The sequence below is a fragment of the Strix uralensis genome, chromosome 18 (genome assembly GCF_047716275.1).
Source record: "Strix uralensis isolate ZFMK-TIS-50842 chromosome 18, bStrUra1, whole genome shotgun sequence".
Lineage (NCBI taxonomy): Eukaryota > Metazoa > Chordata > Aves > Strigiformes > Strigidae > Strix > Strix uralensis.
The window spans coordinates 14,185,520-14,201,554 of record NC_133989.1 but is presented as its reverse complement, the minus strand read 5'-3'; the positions used below and the strand labels follow the sequence as shown (position 1 = coordinate 14,201,554).

The 16,035-nt window shown below is 41.4% G+C and overlaps 1 protein-coding gene across 8 annotated transcripts in view; it reads left to right on the top strand.

Moving 5' to 3' along the window:
* The window catches only part of PTPRT (protein tyrosine phosphatase receptor type T), a 473,479-nt gene that overhangs the window by 35,662 nt on the left and 421,782 nt on the right, over window positions 1-16,035 (top strand). The window lies entirely within an intron of this gene.

Here is a 16,035-nt window from a genome sequence, read left to right as displayed (position 1 = left end):
GGGCAGAATGCAGGTCACTTCGAAAGCTGCACCCAAAGCGGAAGAGCAACAGAATGCAGACAACTAGTCAAATTTAAAATCACTCTTTGAGATCAATTCTCCTGTGCCCTGGGAGTTTGGGTGATGCATGGTCAGTGTTTGTGGTTAGCTTTTGTAGGACAGGAGAGGTGGTAAAGTCCCAAGCTGGATAGCTTTGTGAACTAAATTTTGCAGAAGTGTCTTTTGTGATGCTTGTAAGTGCCACAGGTGTGTTTGGTCTCCAGAGAGACAGAATTTAGGGGAGAATTCTAGGTGGAAATAAGCTTCACCTGCGTGCTTGCAGAGGGCCGGCTGTGCTGCGTGGGGGCTGTCGGCTGAGCAGGGCTGCCCGTGCTTCAGATGGAGCAGCTGTTCTATTTTATTTTGCTGGGCAGGGCAGATCATTGGTGATTCATGGAATAGAAATGTTGCTCTGAAACCTTAAAGCAGAAATAACAGGAGTCAAGGCATTTATTAAATTTTGCACCCTTATTGAGTAGAGATGGTTTACAAGAATCTTGCAGTTGCTTTTATAAAATGAGGGTTTGCGTTCAGAATTTGCATGGACAAGTGACATTGCCCAAGTTGTGAAGTATTATCAGTCTTTTCCTGTCTGAATGCATTGTCCAAATTGTGTGCTGTCTTATTTAACAAGTCCTTCTGCCTTTCCGTCTCATAGTCCTCTGCCTCTGCGTGGTGACTTTTTTTTTTTAAGATGCATTTAGGCGTTCAAAACTGAAAACAAAACAGATGCTGATTTATCCCATCTGGAAGGGGAGCCGCCTCCCTCCTCCTTCTCCCTCGTTGAGCTCCCCACAGTGCTGTCTCTGCCTGACTGAACATGTCCATTTATACCTATTTAGCACCACTGACAAGATAGCTAACCTGTGTTTGATGGATTTTTGGCACTCCCCACTCCACAGCATCTTATTTCTTCTCTGTTGAAGCTTTTGATGGTTTAAGGATTTGATCTACCTTTTCTTTCCACGTGGAGCAACTTTATCTCAATGCAGAGCAGGCGCAGCTGATGTTCTGTGTGTTACTACAAATGGCAACTGTGGTGCCAAATGCCACAAATAAGCCAGCTGATGCAAAGCATGGGCGGCTGTGGTGGGTCACATATGATAACAGCATCATACAGAAACACTACTCTATAATAGCAGGTTGGATGATTTCATAGTTATTAAACAGACTGTCTTGGACATGCTGCTGCTACGAATCCTCTTGTGTCAGCTTTGTAGCTACTTTGGGGAGGAGAGGAGGATCCTTTGCTGTGCCTCTTATGCCAGCTCTGATCTTGCTCTGCAACCCCCCCAAATGCCTCCTGTGCTGCGTGCCAGAGATCACCAAGAAAAGGAGCTGCTGGGGCCTCTCCAGTGAGTGGAGATGAGACCTGTGAGCTGCGCAGGACCTCCAGGAGGGAGGTTGTGGTCTTTGTGGGAGATTGGGTTGGGACAGAGGGGCTGGGTTGCTGGTTTCAGCTCCTCGGGGGCAAAGACCACTCACTTCTCTGTCTTGAACTTTAATTATTCTTGGGAACAAAACAAAAGTTCTGTCAGAAGAAACATCACATCAGCATTTGCTGTGGATAGTTCAGGAGGGATACTCTGCTGAACGGGCTTGTAATGTTCCTTCCCAAATGCCATTTACTGGTTTTGCTTGCTCTTGGTAAAAGAACCATGAACAGATTTAACATAGAAAGCTGGCTGGTGTGTATTGGGGTGGGGATTAAATTAATGATCCTGAATTTAAGGATGCTACTTATCTTTCTGCTTCTATTGCAGTCTTCAAATAAATGAAATTCATGAGGTTTATTGGCTTGTAGTTATAAAGCATCAATAACGTTCCCCTTGGCAGGCTTTTATATGTGTGTCTGAGTGTGTGTGTGGTGAATAGAGGGAAATGTAATCTCCAAGTTATCAAACTGTTTTACAGTGTTCTTCTGAACTGCAGAAACCCTTGGGAATATTTATGCCTCTCCTGAGTCTTATTACCACAAAAATTATATGTGTATTTTATGGGATAGGAAATATATTGTACTTCTTTCTGATCATAAACAAAACAGAAATATGAGCTCTTACCAAAAAAAAATATTGTAGTGGATGCTTTTGGGCTTGTTTCAGTTGTTACGTGTCTTAGAGATGCTTTTCCCTTGATTCTTGACACTGCTACCCCCAAGACAGTTCTTGGGTTCGTTTGCTTTCTTCCCTGGCGGTAACATCATGTGAGCTGGATGCTCCTGCTCATCGCAGCTCATTATCCCTCATCAGAGCTGTTCCCCAGGCTGTGCAAGGGCAGCCAGCTGCCCAGGACCCTCAAAGGAAACTCGTGGGTGAAGGGATAGAAGGGGCTGAATGCTGACTTTACTTTTTTCTCCCAGATAAATTGGTACAGGACCATGAGAAGAGTCTGTAGATCACATAGACTTCACTGGGAGGTGAATAGCTCATTGGATTACAAGATCAAGCACTTCTGCCACGTATTTTTGCTCTGGGCTTTTCCTTGGGTTGTGTATATGCTGCCTCTGCATATGAAAGGATTGTTTAATGATGTGAGGCTGAACTGTGGACCAGGATTCATTTGCCTTTTCTTTACAGAGTTTTTGCCTGATCTTGGATAACCAAGGTCTCCCGGAGCTAACAGAAATGCCTGCCAAGACCCTCTGTGTTTAGGCACCTGCTTGTCTTGACAAATCTGAGCTGTGGTTCTTGTGATTTATTTACAGGTGTACTATCAGAATAAAAGTTACTTCATGTCTAAGGATCTAGGCAAATGAATAAAAAAAACTTGATGTGTCCAGATGCTATGGTCTCGGGGGACTGCATAATTAATGTAGATGTAACTTACTGTTGGTAAGTGGCTGTACCCCAGATAACACACGTATTCCTTGTCCCAGACAGCATCCAGTCATAGAGGTGACTCTGAGGACTGGGGTTTGGAAGTTTCAGTGATGTTAGTATCTTTTGAATTTTACCCATGTGAGAGAGTTAAAGCAGGTGCAAGGATTAAAGGGTGGTGTGGAATAAACCTGCTCAAATGGGTCCTCTTAACAAGACCTGTAGTGGATTAGGTGTGTGACCATAAAAAGCTGTTTGATTGCTCCACAAGTGACAAATACCCGAGCATGAGAAAGGAGCGTTCAAAAACAGTATTTCTGTTTTCATTGTATTGATGTAAAATTTGTCTTTTATGAAACTTACGGAAATGTTTTCTGTTAAGATCATAATTATCACTTGCTTTCAAGATGGTTACACTCACTTGAAGGTTAGGAGGAAGAGACAACATCCTCTACAAGACTACTACTATCTGGGGAGCGGAGTTGAGGAGGTAGGACACGTTAGCTTTTTAGGTGCATGAGCGTGGTCTCTTGTGTTTTAATTATATATGTAATGCCAGACTTACAAAAACAAAAGTGAGAGTGCCCTGTCCTTTCTTTAAAAATGGAAAGCTGCTACATACCAGCTCAGGGAATACAGTCTATTCATCTGCTAGATGTGCTGATGGGTAAGTCTTGCTACTGTACCAAAGACTGTACTCACCTCGTTGTTGATGGTTTTTCTAATTGATTGTATCTTTTTATACTGTTTTTTGTGGATGCTGAAATCAAAAGGAAAAAAACCCAACCCAACAAAAACTGGACTATTCCTTACCAGAATACAGGAAGAGCTGAGGGAATTACTTTCTAGTCTGGCCTGTGGCCTTGAGGTCCACTGGTGACACACGTGCACCATTGTGTTTGCTGTAGTGCTGCTGGTGAGGAAGTTGGGATGAACCCCTATAGGATGAGGCAAGATGGCTTTAGATAAACCTTTAAAGATGTTTACTTAGTTTCTTCTCTATTATGCTATCACCAGGACTTAAAGGACTGTGCTGCAGTAGGGGCTGCTCTTTTTTTTTCCCTAGCTCAGTTTCTCTATAAATATTCAAAGTCCTTTCATCCTAAGCAACCCTAATTATTTTTAGAAATTGCTCAGTATTTTCTGCACTTGTTTTACCATGGAAGTGCAGCTACCCAAAACGTGAAATACGGTTCTTGCCCTGTCAGTACAGAGCTCCTCTGCTTTTACACTTGTTCTCACTGGTTTTGGGCTCGCAGGCCAGCTCCAGAGTATTACTTCTGATGTTAAAAGGCATTGTGCTAGCAATCCTAATTAGGAGTGCCATGAACCACAGTTAAGAACAGAGCAGCTAACTAGGACAAACAAATGTGCAAGTGACAGTATAATTGAAACTGCAGGGGAGTGTAGCAGGAATAGTTTTCCTCAATGCCCTTGCTGAATTTCTCATTGACATTTGCAAACTATTACTCTTAAAATTTGCAGTCGGAATTTCCTCAATGACCATAGGCAGTCAGGACCTCTGCTGAGTCTTTCATCCGTTTTTAATTAGCTGTTCCCTTCTGACTGATTCCTGCCTCTCGCGACCTCTTCTAACAGTTTTCATCTGTCCCAGCTGCTGCAGTGGCCGGACTGGCCTTTTGGTGGCCCATGGCTGCTCCTGCATAGGTGCCCTTCTTACATAGATTTGTGAGCCACTTGGCCTGTCCGTAGTTGTTTGTGTGGCTGAGGTGGATGCAAGTTCTGGAATTCAGTACTAATTAAGTTCCTGGACACGAACTGCTTCACAAACTCGACTTAGAGGATTTGTCTAATTGACTGAGGAAATAGTTTGAAGTGGAGGAACATTTCTTTCCATTAATGTTCAAATGAACTGCAAATTACAGAACTTTGAATCCTCCATATTTCCTTAAGATAAAAGCTTTTTAAAAAATGGCAATTGAACTTTGTTTTAAATCAGAAACAGATGCATTTATATGTGGTGGGGGGAGGGGTTTTAAGTAATTTTCTGCATGAATAATTTGAAAGCTGCTGATGACTAGTGAAGATGGGCTGCAACATTTTTCAGTCTTAGACTGGGGAATATATATAATTTTTTTTTTCTTTTTATAGAATGGGAACTGATGAGAGAGAGAAAGAAATTCCCTAGGCTTAGCAAATGTCTCAGCATCTGAGTTGACTAGTGCAGAGTCGTTCCCTTTATGCAGCTGTGGATATTAACTGTATCTAAGATCTACCTTGCTATCGTGATATAGTAGCAGAATTAAGGTGTGGATTGCAGAACACAGATGTGTTCCTTATGGGATGAAGTACTGGGGGGTGGTGGGGTGTATATGGAGGGGGGCTACTAAGCTCAAAATGGGAAGGAAGGGGCAGGGCTACCAGATGTCTGCTTTCCCTGTGACTCTTTGGAGAAGCATACGAGATCTCAAAAAATATTACATGGTCTGTGCAGTTAATTCAGGGTCTGACACCAGTTAAATTAGTCTATGTCAGCTGAACTGTGGTGGTTGATGTGTAGCAAATTCAGGGTATGTCTCTCCAGTGGTGGATCATTAAGCCATGTTTTATCAACTCCTATTTGTTGTGAGCTGAGAGCGTTCACGCGCGTCGTTACTGTGTGGTAGCGGGGTAGAGTACAGCTGCCTGGAAATAGATGTGGATGATTCTTTCCTTTCATCTCCTTCAAATCTTTCCCCTGCTAATGTAGACTAATACAAAAATCAGGAAACTGGCAAGTCTTCTGAATATGAATACTAGCTCTTATGCTTTTAGGGTATGTCGTGTCTGCTCTGCAGTAAAGGCATAGCCCGGGGTAAGAGGTAGTGGTCTAAACCTAGTTTGCATATTTTTACCTACTTTTCGTAGGATTCTGTCATTACACATAGCTGACTGTTTGTGGTCTACAGTGTGTATGTGCCACAATATGGTTAGTCATTATTAGGCAAGAAAATAAATATTTTACTTAATGGTTGTCTTGTTAAATTGTGGTATTATCCTGCGTATTTAATAGCAACGGACCTTGTACCAACCCTTCCACTACACTAGCTGTAACAGAGAAAAAAGGGCTTTGGATCGAAGGAACTATATGGACATATATATGTTTGCAATAAATAAAAGTAGAGTTGGTACATTAAGGTGGTAACCTGTTTTATAGAAATAAAATTTAAACTGATATTAAGCTGTACATTAGTCTTCCAAAAATAGTCTTTGGTCTTCCACTTCTGTCTTTTCCACACCGATGGAAACTCAGAGATAGTTTTAGTACTAAGAAATTTGTCAGATGTTTTGTCTCTGTGGGCAACTAAACCTTGCTCGTAGAGGGGTTTTTTTTAGCTCCTGGGGACTAGATTTTACCAATGTTGATTACAACAGTTGAGCAGTTGGACCTTTAAACAGAAAGCTGAGTAGAAGGTGTATGTTTTTGTGACAGAGGGGATGCTGGAGATCACCTCTTGGATAAAACAAACATTTCTTTTTAAGAGCATCTGTGATGTTTAACTCCTCTGATGAAAGAAATTGAAGAATGTGTGAATATCTCTCCTCCTATGATCAGTTAGGAGCTGAAGAGGTAATGATGCTTTTTAATGATGCTTTTTTTTTTTTTTTAATGATGTTTAAGCATTTGGCATGAAAGAATAGAGGCAGCTGGGTGCTGTAGAAGTACAGTCAGGGACTGATGCAAGAAGAGACCACCGTGAGAATGGGCTCACTGCTCTGTTTTGCATAGTGATGGAGTAACTCTTGAAAAAGGCCTCAAAAACTACTACTGTTTTACCATATTCCCTCTTCCTTTTAATCCAGATTACATATGGAACATTTTTAGTGTAAATGCTGCTGTTGAAAGTTACTTATTAAGATCTATTCTATGTAATCTGTAAATTTCCAGAAGCTGCAGTATACTTCTACAATTCACGCCCTACCCTTGTGTAATTATGTAAGGAACAGAACAACTGTTCCATGTAATATGGGTTTGTCCTAATAATATCCTTGTATTGGTTTTCCCCATCTGTTCTGCAGCCATTATATTTCTGTGCAGAGTTGTATACAAAGAATAAAGTCTTTACCTACAGCTAATGTGGGTACTCTCAGGGGATATAAATATCATGACACTTTTCTGGAAAGGGTAACAGATGGCACCTAGCCACATACACACTTTGATTTTCTGCGAGCTGTTTTGATGCTATCTCAGGGGGGAAAAAAGTTTAGCATGCAGCCATTCTTGCTACCTTCAGCAGCCAAAAGTCTCGAGTGAGCTGACCTCCAGTGAACAATGTCAGTGTGGTGAGCAAAGATGACTGGGAAATCTTTGCACATGCTTTTATTTTATGGAAAGAGAATGCCCTCTGAGTTCTGGTTCTCAGATGTAAAAGGCTGATGGGTTCTCACAACCACTCCAGCTCACCCACATCCTTAAAACAAAGATGAAAGATGTTTCCTAGGGAGAACAATGATGCAATATTTACTCAGAAGATAGAGAGGCAGATGAAAGGAGCCACTTTGTTCTTTCCCTACACTGTATGATGCTGTTTTGTCTTGAAGAATGTTAAAGGAAACTAGCTGTTCAAAACAAAGCCTAAAGAAATAAAGATAATAGGGATTGACTTCCATGGGGTTTATTTAGCTTCATAGCTCTGCATCTCCTTTTTACTATGGAGAAATGATCCCTGGTTTGTATTAAACTAATGTAGATCTATACTGTGTTAGCTTAATTCTGATGTACAACATGTATCTTACCCATTTTTCAAAGTATTTCAGTTCTCTAACTTTTAGAGACTCAGCTTTGTGATACTAGTTTAGGTTTATAAATTGTTTTTAACCCTGAGCCTGGGTGTGATGATCATTAATCTTTGACCTAAGAGCATTGCTGGTGTGAGCCGTTGCAGCTCTGTTGGTGTCAGTAGAATTGAATACCTGTGTACCATCACTCAGGGAGATTATTGTGTTTACAGAGAATTACAGGCTGTGAGTGTGCATACATAAACTGTATTGGGCATATTAAAGGAATTCCACACATACTAAAGAAATTTAGTCTTTTGGAATATATTTTGAGCATTCCAAGCATCAAGTAATTCCAGGTAACTGCCATTAGTAAAGCTAATTATCTTCTTCTGTTTCAGTGCCCTTTTGACCATTTCCTACAACAAACTCTGCCCTCGTGCTCAAGACAAGTTCAGTTCTGCAGCAATTACAGTTTTTTGCAGTCTTTGCTAGACTCTGTAATTAGAACCTGGGATCTTAGAGCTACAGAAGGAGCCCATCTTCACAACAGTGCAGGTTTACTATGGTTAGATACTATGCATATGGTGCTTAGCAGTGATCGTTTTAGAGGCTTTTATCGTTTGTCAAGGAAGAGTTCAGAAGAAAAAAAAAAACTCATAATGAACAGATATTGCCAGAAATGTCTCTGGCTCTGTATAGTGAAGAGGATACGTGCAGTATTCCCTGCCACACAGGTTAAACACTTTCTGGAATGTTTCTCCCCAGGGCAAAAATGATCCCAGAATTATGTCGTGGTCTGAGACAAGTATGTTATCGGCTGTAGTCTGTAGGGCATAAGCTGCGTGTGAGCATTGTATTGTCAAACTGAACTTCTGAGCAGACCCTGAATCATGCTGTAGGTTCTGCAGAGGAGGTGCAGCCTGCTTTGGGCGCTGGGGCAGTGCTTTGGCAGCGTTCTGTGCACTAGCAGCTTTGCGTTGTGTGTTTCAAGTCAGTGGTTCCTTAATGCACAGCAGTATCTAACTCTACTGAAGACTTGGAATTACGATTTTTGTTTAGGGCGCGCCTGAGCATTTTCTACCAATGCTGCTGTCCCATCTCTCTGTAAGGGCATTACTTGGTGAAGAATGGATGGGACATTTTTTGGTGGTATGAGCTGTGAATGAAAACCCTTGTATGGCTGGGATTTGCAAGATAGTTGTTGTGTAACTGGGAGCGAGGAGGAAAGCAAGACCCAGGTGCCAGAAGCAGACAGTTTCAGCTTGAGGAGCAGATCCTGCCTCTGCACTCTGGGGTGGGGCTGAAATAGATGTACAGCTAAAACCCTCAGTGGGGTCAGACCTAGCCCTTGTCAGAGATGGAGAATATCCATCAGCAGGGCGAGGTGCCACAGCTCTGATGTGAAAACTTCTCTTGAAGGCTTTTGAGCAGTTCATACGGCTGCAGAGGTTAGCCATCCAGCTGTAACATAATGTATAGGTAGCATCCTATAGAAAATTAGTTTTCTTCAAGTCTAATGTCATCAGTTCATTCATCTGTTGAAAGGAAATGATTATAATAATAGCTCTAAATGCCTTTAAGAGACTTTTCTTAGTTCCTGTGCAGTCACACACATCTCTCATTTTCCCCTCAAGGCTGCTAAGGAAAAGCCTAAATGATAAATCTGTAGAGACAACTAATGGGAAATAGTATTGATTGTTCTTTCAGCCTGTTAACTTTTTACGTGAATGGCCTGTATGTCAGTTGTTCATATTCACGTTGCGGTTTTTATTTTTTATTTTTACACAGGTTCTGTTACGGGGGCTCTAGGGATGTTTGGAGTGATGGCAGGTGGTGCAGGGAGTTGGTAGGAGCTTGTTTTCATTGACTTTAAATTCTGTGTTTCTGAGAAATAACAGATAATAGCTAATTCCTGAGTGTGTCATTTCTATCTATTAAGTACCATAGGGCTTTTTCTAGCCCTATGAGGACAACTGTTAGCACTCCTTATTTCAGCCTTTTATGTTGATGGAAGGAGTGTTTTACTGATGAATACTACATAACTGTGGATGCTCCTGCACAAAGCTGTGATATCTATCCATACAGTATAACTGTGGTATAGATTCTGCTGATAAAGCTGCAGATTTTTTTTCATGTCATTGTGACTTTTGCATAGCACTGACTCCAGCAGGGTGGAGCCATGCCCTGATGTGAGGTTTAGCCTTTGTCAATATGCTGCAGTCCTCAATGTGCATAATTGGTGTCCAGGACAATTGTAAAAGCTGGAAATTAGGCTGTGATGATAGCAAATTTCCGGCTTGCTTATTTGCCAAGGAATGAAAATAAGAGCATATTATGCCTTTAAAAACACACTGCATCTCCTCTTAGGATTTTCCAGCTATCACAGCCAGTTTCCATTGCCATCTCCAGCAACTGTCAGGAGCAGTGGGGTATGTTTCTAGTGAGATAAGCCACTAAGGTTGACCTCAAGCGGGGCTTGTTTGCAGTAGTATCGATAAGTAAGTGCAGATGCAGCGCTATTACATTGCTCTTACAGCCTCTCATGAGCATCTGTAAACCAGTTAGGTATTGCCTTCCTCTAAATTCATGTTCAGCAGCCTTGATCTACTTTGGATGCAACCACAATACCAGTAGTAAATGACCCTCTGCTATCTTTTTGTTGTTCCCAGTGTTACCAGAAAATCCCTGATTTTCTCAGCCCTTTATGATACAGCTTTCTAAACTGTTCAAGAAAACATTGTGCTATTGCACAATTAGCAAAAACGTATATAGATCTCCTGGAATATAAATGCTATGTCTGCTTTCAGTGGAATGAAAATGATTAAGTTTGTTTGTCATGGACTGCCCAGAAAGAATAAATCTCTTACTGGAACTCCTGAGAAGAGATCGAGTAGCACGCTTTTGTCTCCTTGAAATGTCATCTTTAAAAAATACTGTCACATAACTCTGGATGATGTGCTGTATAGCCATTAACATTGAAAAGTTGGTACTTTTTTGTAATCTCAGATGTTTATCTAGAACATATGTTGTGAGAGTGGAAGAAAAGCCGTTGCAGAGAAGAAATAGTCAAGGCTGTTCTGGGTGGGCTGAAGATGTCATCTTGGTTTCACATTTGAAAATGTTGGAAGCATTGCTGTAGCGTGGGAGAAGTCACAATATTTGGTACAGGGTTTTGAGGGTGGTTTTTTTCCCCTTCAAATCTTTACTCTCTCCACCATGTGTTTTTGTGAAAGTGTCAGCTGATGTTATTACACTTGGCATTCTGAACCCTAAGGTTTCTAAAAAAGAAATTTCAAGTGTACAATTGCTTTCTCTTCAATAAAGCAGACTTTTTGATGTTGTATGGTCTTTAGGGCAGGTACAGCTATGTTTGTACACTGCCTAGTACAAGGAGCAGCATACTGCAGCCTTTTCTCAGTCAGTGCAATATAAATATACCACCACCACCACTAGATTCTTTTGAGAAGGAAAAAACAACGAAAAGAAAATCAGGCCAATCTCATAGCTTCTGATGCACTTGACCTCTGCAGCAGCAGTTTAATCTGAGTTTCAGCTTTTTTTATACTTTGAGATATGGACTCAGTTTATTCTACCATACCCAGCAGTCAGGGTGAAGGCTCAGGATTTACATTCACAGCAGCCCTGGGTTTCTGGACCCTGTTCTCTTGCCTCATACAGGGGACATTCCTATTCCCTGGGTGCTGGAATAGGCTGTAGTACTTGGTGCAGGGAGTTGAGTGCAGTGGGAAAACGAAATATGAGACTATAGATACTCCATCACCTGTACAATTTGTGTGCAATCTCAGTCTTTGCTCATTTACAGCAAAAACTCTTATGTAAAGGCAGAATAAGTTTCAGCATAACAAATTGCTGAACATTGAACATTTAAAAAAACCCCCAAAACACTAATTACCTTAAAATCCAGTGACTTGAACCCAGGATATTAAAAGCAAAAGTTGCCTTCAAAGAATGAAGGCATGCGGCTGTTGGAGCATGCAATTGCTGCGCTGTAATCTTTAGTCTGCCCTTGTCTAGCTCGCGGTTGAGCCTTGCATGGGGATGAAGCGGGATGTGAGTGAGCATGAGAGCCCCAGTGTTTCCGCGCGCTGCCTGGACAGTTGGGCTGTGTTTCCAGCTCCGGCCGGTGAATGCCAGGATTGTTTTGACAGAGCACTGGCGGCGGCGGCTCCCGCTGTGGTGTGGCACAGGAAACCCTCCCGGGGCTGTGAGGAATACCGGGGGGCTCCTCTGACCCGCGCACGCAGCTGGGGGGTTCTGGGCGCTTTCTGCTCTGCCCTGCGAGTTGCGTGTGCAGTGTCCACAGGCTGTTCTGGGTTTGGAGGTATATGTACCCACTCTGATGAGATGCAGTGTTTGTATTACCAAGGTTTAAGCGTACACTGTGTTTGCTTATGGCCATTTGGCAGGGATTCGTTGCCTTAAAACCTCATAACCTTGCTTTTTATGTTACGTAGTATCAAAAATCCTCTTTCATTCAAAACTATAAACATAATAAAGTAATTATAATCTGTTTTTTTCCCATTATAGATTTGTGAATGTTATGGTAATGGTGCAGAATGTACTTTTAATCTCTTGTTTAAAGCTTGAGTTAATCTTTTATTTATATAAGTGTAAACTCAAAAACCCTAAACTACTTCCAAAATCACTCTCTCTATAGCAAGTAGTGTTGTACTTCTTTTTGCATGCAGGGTGTGTAGCCACGTATCTATGTGATCATAACTGCAAAGCAGCTAAATTACTCAAAGGGGATTTTCTACTTTGGAAACACAGTCTTACCTTGTGTACTAATAAAGCGAACGCCTGCCAGTCCTTTTGGTTTTTTATGGCATCTTTGTATAACTGTGGTCACTGAATGTGAGCTAGGTGTTATAAACAGTGTTAAACCAATGTCAGTGTTAAAACTACTGCTTTAATTGGTATTTCTCTCTCTGCAGAGGACCAGAAGGTGTGTGCCGTGCCCTTGGATGAAGGGATTATTTCAGAACTTTGGTCTTTGGGGTGCTGTTCTACCTCCTGCTGTGGGGTTACTGTGTTACCATTTCAGTTTATTTCTGTGTAAAATGAGAAAGGGAAAATACATTTAGAATATGCTGTGGAGGGGAACGGACAATGAAGGAAGCTTTGAAAGCGAGGAGAGAACAGAAGTCCAAAAGATATCCTCTGAAAACTTGGAAGTTAGCAGAGGAATGAGCAGTTATGCTGTTGTACGTCTATTGCGCTTCGCAGTGAAGTTCAAGAAGAATTAGCAAGCAGGGAAGCTGTAGGTGATATTTTTTAGCTGACTTGTGCAGTCACTGGTTTTATACCCAAGCAAATTTTGGAACCTTGAGAGTGCTGTGTGGAAGAGGAATTCATAGCAGAGACTTGAGTCCATGGATGGTTAATTTTGTATCCTTTTAAACTTGAACTTTAAAATTGAAACAGAGCATAATAATGCTGAGATTGGGCTCTGCTGAGTTTATAGCCAAAGTAACTTAATGATGTAGTCCTTTTCTGCTTCCTCACCACTGCCCTCGTTCCCAGAACACTACAAGTGTCTGCTTTGATTTTCTTTCAAAATCAAAGACATCCATATCGGGAGGCAGTATGAAGTCTCCGTAATAAACAACCAGTAATGGATGACATAAAGTCATTTTCTTTAGTAAGAACAGTCAAGGTCTATAGTAACCTGTGACAAAAGCAAATCTAGCATCAGCTATTCAATTTAGCATCAGCCAGCAAATTGGAAATGTGTAACAAAAAAAGGTGACTAGCTCTGCCAAGGACTGTGGGAGCAAAAGAATAAATGGCAAACATTATGAATTGCCATATTGACAAGCATGTGATGACCTCCGTGTCCCCTGGGGACTGCTGGTGGCAAAGCAGCATGGCTTTGCCCTTGGGTTACTTTGGAAAGTGATGTTTTCCAAAACTGACTGTTGAGCTGTGGCCAGGATTCATTCCTGATGAGATCACCAAGTTGGGGGAGGAAAGGAGATGAGAAAGGGGTGTTCTGCAGAGTTGCCTAACAGAGAGGACTGTAGGGATCGGGTTTTTCCCAGATACATTGAGATAGCTTCTGGCTGAAATACTGGTTTGAGTGGAAGTAAATATTTCTGAATGAGAAAGTTTTCCTGTCTTAGGGGAATTTATAAAGAAACTTCTCTACTGCAATCAGGTTATTAATGTTCAGTGGGTCCTGACACATCAAAGGGACTTGTGTGTCTGAATGCGTCTTCTTGGAAAGCAAAGCCATTCTGAGGAAACTCAACAGGGAAGTTCTTCAAAAGGGGGAACATAAGCCCCGGTCAGCCTGTCACAAAGCAGGCGAGTGCATTGCAGCTTTTCCAGTTGAGCCTTGGGCTCAAATTTTAAGACTTCCATTTCTCCTCTGGTTCACTCCCCAGCAATGCTGTCACAAGAGGTCAAGCCTGTAATATTAATGATCTCTCCCTAAAAAGTGATTACTCTTCCCCCCTACCTTTTTTTTTTTTTTTTTTTTTTTGGAGTGATTGTGTTGGTTATCTTGGGGTGGCCTGTGTGGGAGCATGCCAGGAGCTGCCCTGGGCTGGCGGCAGCTGGCCCGAGGTGGAGACTGACCCTCCAGTTGCTGTGCTGGTCTGGAGACCACTACTGCAGGCTTTTCCATAAGTTACTTTAGAAGTCCCAGGTGGAAGCACTTTATAAGGTTTAATGAGACAAGAGTGGATGGACAAATGGTCACTTTTCTGGAAGCAGTTTCTTGGCCAGCCCTGTGCTGCTGGGGAAGGCTTTTCCTGGGGACCTTGGGAAGTTGGGTGCCAGTGTCTGGCAAACAATTATTTTCTTATAATGACTCTGGAGTGGGGAATTGGGGGGAATATCTCACTTTAAGAATGCCTTTATTGGTCTTTAGCATAGAAGAAGTGGGGCTATAGTCCCTGTGGGCTGGAGAGGGGTTTTGGGTTTTTTTTGTTTCTTCTTTTTTTTTAACAGATGACATTTCTAGGAGAGTGGTTAAGAGAAGATAATTTGATCTTTTTTTTTTCCTAAGCCAGAGAAATCTCATGTCCCATGCAGAACATGAGCAAGGAGGGATGGACCAAAAGGTTTAGAAAAGCTTTCGTAGTATTAGTGTCTGATACATCTATTTATTATGCTTATTACCCAATTTTGTCAAATGGCAAACACAGTAAAAATTCTTTATCAAGCATTTACAGCACACCATTAAGTTCTTTAGACCTTGTATTGTACAGCACCTATAGCAGAGACACTCTGTAAATCACCATAAAAAGAATACATAGTGTTGAGATGGATAATCATGATTATTTAAATAGGAAATAACTTTGGTCAAGTAAAATGCTAACTTTTTCTTTTTAAAGACCACTCTAGAGAATATTCTGTAAAATAACTTGTCTCCTGCATAAATTTAGCACAGATTATCAGCTAATTTGCTTCTGCTTCATACTCAAGTATGCAAAGCTGCTAAAGACTTTTTGCCTTAAACATCTCTGGGCTTTTTTGTCCTAATTTATTCTGTATTTCCAATTAAGCTGTATGTTGTAAAAAAAGTTACATCTTCTTTCTTTTTTTTTTCTGAAAAATAAATTCCTCTTCTAGTTGAATAAATCCCCAATGGAAACTTTGTGCAGCCTTTATTAAGCCAAATTTACAACCGTTTTCCTGGAAGATCAAGATCTACTCCAGAGTAAGAAATACAAGATGGCAGCTGGAGAAGCCAGATGAAGACTTGATGTGAATATTATAGCATTCTTTGGCCTGAAAATTCATATGTGGAACACTTAAAAAGAGGGGAAGCAAAAGAAAATAGCATGTTTAGGCTTCATTTAACATTTTGGGGATAATTTCACTGCAGTTAAGTGCAGCTGCATCAATGGATCCTAGTATCGAGTCATTGCAGCCATGTGGTCATGATACAGGTTTTCCTTTTGTCGGAAATCATGATGAAGCAGTGCCTAGGCACTGTAAGGATGAACTAAAGGGTTACTTTTAGGCACAGGGCCAGTGCTGGCCCTCAAATCTGGTGCTACCATGCATTATTTCAAGATCTCAGTTAATTTGTGGGTTTCTTTTTCCCCTCCACCTGCCATTTACATCACAACTGTGGGAGCTGAGAGATCACATTTGAAATATCTTTATTGTTGATCTCTATAGCCAAAGCAGGTGAATGTAAGAGATAATTCCACATCCACATGATGACAGAGAACTTTGTGTTGTTCAGGGTTAGGATACGTGAGTGATGGCAGAGGGGGAAGGATAAGGGACGCATCTGTACAAGATCTGGTCAAACACAGCACTGGGTCTCCAGGGCAAGAATGTGTTATGCTTGAACTGAGTAGGTTTACAATACCAGATAATGATATATTAATGTTCCCCTCCAGGTATAGAGCTTCTTTGATTCTCAGTCATGGGTATTTCCTATAAACTTGTAGTTTTGATTTATATCTAGGAATGGTAA